The 3830-nt window shown below is 40.8% G+C and overlaps 1 long non-coding RNA gene and 1 pseudogene across 1 annotated transcript; one reads left to right on the forward strand and one right to left on the reverse strand.

Moving 5' to 3' along the window:
- Positions 1 to 2663, reverse strand: part of LOC103148054 (extracellular calcium-sensing receptor-like) — an 8416-nt pseudogene extending 5753 nt beyond the window's left edge.
- Positions 64 to 642, forward strand: LOC103148053 (uncharacterized). Its single transcript, XR_477313.2, has 3 exons — positions 64 to 155; positions 281 to 431; positions 559 to 642. It is a non-coding gene; the product is annotated as an uncharacterized LOC103148053 (long non-coding RNA).
- Positions 2664 to 3830: the final 1167 nt, after the last annotated feature.

Genomic DNA, 3830 nt, shown 5'->3' on the forward strand with positions numbered 1-3830 from the left:
GAAAAACACACACAAGACCACGAGCGTTAAACTGGCTCCGCACAGCGAGAAGGCAGTGAGGAGGGCCCCCATGGTCTCTCCATATGACAGGAACTCAATCACCTTTGGGACACATTTGCTGTGGTCGACATTCGACCAGTACTCCGACGGACACTGTGAGCACTCTGCAGAATCTGATCAGGAAAAATAAAAACCGGAATGGGTTCGGTGCATTCACAATATGAATAAGGAGAAGAGTTTCACTCGTTTCACTCACTGCTCGTGTTGCTGATCTCTCCAGCAGCGCATGGGACACAGGAGAAGCAGCAGATGGGTTTGCCTTTAATGATTGCTTTCCGGAAACCTGGCAGGCAGTTCTCACTGCAGACAGACGGCGGCCTCTGAAACATCAGATCGATTCAGCAATCAGTTCCCAAAGATATAAGAGCTATGTAAATTAACAGATTTTAAATAAACTTTCTAAAAGTAACTACTTTTTATCTCATTGTACCATGTTACAATTGTTTCGTTTCACAAAGTTTAAAATTCAGAAATATTCATTTGTTTCTACCTCCACAGATTCTGCGGCCCAGGTGATGTTGACTCCATTCATGGTCAGCTGGTTTCCATCTGGATGAGAAGCGTCGTACTTTCCAACCGTTGTGAACACAACGTCTCCTGCTGGGCTTCTCTGCCAGTTCACCAGCTCATAAATTGCTGCAGGGTCTCCGTTTTCATCAAAATACACGTTCTCTCCGGACTCAACAGTAAAATTAATGTCCTGGAGATACTTCACAACCTATCAATGTTAGAAAGAAGTTAATAAGCACAATTGTACATGTATTTTAAAACAACAGACATTTATTTTAAATATTACATGAATTTTTAACCTGTCTTGGCTCTGGCTGCTCTCTTAATTTGCAATTTTCACCACCTGGCTTACATTTCAACATGCTATGCAAGGCATGAGCAACAGCATACACGGCCTTGTACACGTTGTTGGATATCCTGAGCTCCGACACGTCTGTGAAAGCGTTGTCTACAACTCGAAGACTTTCGGAGCCAGAGCATAATTTTGTGCCAGGTGTACCGGACTGGAAACTGCATCCAAATGTTGTTTCCCAGAACTCCTTCAGCAAATTGCTCTCGGGTTCCTGACTTGGGTTCACCCGTAAAAGGAAATCTTGCAGGCCTGTGATTTTTGCCTTTCTTATCGCAAAGCCCAGCGACCCGCTTAGTATGCCAGAGTACCTTTTCTTAGCCAAATGAGCTGATGTGATCCAGGATTCACTGCCGACCCACTGCAACCCAGTCAGGTTTTGACTCAAAGCTTCCTCCAGCAGAACGTCCATCTCATCGTAAGCCAAGAACGCAACCAAAACAGCCGCTGTGCCCCTGCGGATCACTCTGACGACCCTCTCCACGTTCTCTCTGGAGCCAGTCCTGGAGATGGACTCAGAGTACTCGACGCAAATCCCCTCCTGACTCGCGGCTTCAATAAAAGTCGCCATCCCGTTGTTACCGTAGTCGTTATCGCTTCTGACTGCCCCGACCCACGTCCAGCCAAAGTGCCTCACCAGTTTGGCCAGCGCTCTGCTCTGATAGTAGTCACTGGGAATGGTTCTGAAAAAGGCGGGATACTCCTTTCTGTTACTGAGGCAAGCGCATGTTGCAAAGTGGCTGATCTATTGGAAAAGACAGTGACACAAAAACATGAGCGTGTTCAGAGATGCTTTCTCACTTGCGATATCGTTACATGCATTTGCTGGACCTGCGGATGTTGTGGAATGTGTGAAATCTAGTTTATTTCATAAGTTAATCATGAACTCGCTTGAGTTGAGTCCCACTGATTCTAAATAAACATAAGCATTTACCACTGGTATGTGAAAAATCCCTGAAATTTGTAACATCACGATGGTCGTAGAAGACTCAGAGGTTCCAACTACGGCATGAACGGACGACTGGCCGGAGCAGTTTCTTTCAAAAGCCCTTCCCTCCCCGTTCATCAAGCCCATTCCTGAACGTGTCGTAGGCAACGTGGAGGCGCAGCTGTCGAATATCTTATAACCAAGTGAGACGTTAGGCAGTAGAGAGCTGCTGTTGTTGATTTCCTCAATGGCAAACACCATCGTTTGAGCAAAACGGAATTCCCTCAAGTTAATTCTGGGGGAAAAAAGACACGTTGAAGTTTATGCATTTCGTCAGAGTTCAAAGAGCTGGTTAAAACAAGAGCAGGAATCAGCACAGCAGTACCTGGAGCACATGAGAGGTTCTGGTGACTCAGTCCAGGAGAGTAAAAGCTTTGAGATTTGGCTGTGAAGGGAAAAAGCTCCTCCTATAACAACGTCTCCCTCCTTAGACATCAGAGGAAGCTCTCGGCTCCCCAGCATTTCACAGAAAGTCGTTTCATCCTGTGCAAATCCTACAGTAATAACTACAAACATCAGAATTATGCAGATGTTTTTCCACATGTTAAAAAAGAAAAAGGAAAAAGACAACCTAGAATCACTCTTTCTCTCCGACTCACTGAAATGTTGCTTCTCTATGAGGCTGTGCTTTATACGTCTGGAGGAGATGACGACGGCTAAAGTCCTCTAATCCAATCAGAGTGACGATGACGCAAGCAACTTTTAATTCATTTGGGTTTTTTTTTTTTAGCATTTATTATTTCTTCTACACTCAAATCTATAATGTAGAAACACAGCTTTTAATCATATTTCTAAATGTATTTTATATGTTGTCTTTCAAGATCTTTTAAAATCAATTCCTTTTGCACCATTTTTATTTACTTGAATGAACCATTTTAAGAGCAATATGTTTATACTAAGTGTGCTGGCATAGGTTGGATCTAGAGTTATATAAATGTAGGTTAAAATACAAAAGCCCACTCTCCACACATTCCTCCATATAAATGAAGCTAAAACATTGAAAATATTTATTTATACATGTATGTTAATGTGTATATAGTTACAGAAAGTGTATAACACATAGAGCACTCAAATTTCAGAGCAACCTCGAAATTGCATAGAAAGTCTTTTTTCTCTCTCTCTCTGGTTCAAAAACAATGAAAAAACACAGAAGCTCCAATTTAGAATGAGGACAAATTAGATTCGGAGATTTCAACAACATAACTAATGTTTATGCTAATCTTAACGTAATTCCTCAGCATTTTCTGGTGACTCGTGAAGACTAACATGTCACTGTTTGTCTCATTTCAGCTTATTTTATGTTAACAAAATGTTGTTTTCATTTTACATAAACTTTTATTTGTGCATTTATTGTTGAACAAAAACCCTTCTTCCTGCTCCCACCCAAAAAAATCCATGCCCCCCCCACCTAAGTCCATCTGGAGCCTGGTCTGCTACCAATGAGCCACTGGGTGGATCATATTAGAAAACCAGTATGAAATTCATACAGGACTGAAGTTTCAAATTGATAACTGCCCCAAACTTGTGGGATAATAATTAGCTGAATTAATTATTTAGATAATTACATATGAGATTCTATACATTCTTTCTGTTAAATTATGCCACAGCAATAAAATTAAAATATTTTATATGTATATGATGAGAGCCAATAAGTGTAATGGATGCAATGCACTTAATAAGCTACAATGTTATAGTCAATTTAAGTTTTTAGTATTTAACTAAAGTTTACTAAATTAACCCTTTTGTTTGTAATACTCCAACTATTCTTTCATTGTGTTTTTGACTGATTTCGTCCCATCAAATGTTTTTTAGTATTCCTCTCAGGTTTCAGTAGTAAAATATAACATTTTGGTGCAAAAATGCAAAAAAGCAAACCAAAGCTTGAGGCTAGAATTGCAAATATCTCCACAGCTACAGTAAACT

Source organism: Poecilia formosa, unplaced genomic scaffold (assembly GCF_000485575.1).
Source record: "Poecilia formosa unplaced genomic scaffold, Poecilia_formosa-5.1.2 Scaffold197, whole genome shotgun sequence".
In the NCBI taxonomy this organism is placed as follows: Eukaryota; Metazoa; Chordata; class Actinopteri; order Cyprinodontiformes; family Poeciliidae; genus Poecilia; species Poecilia formosa.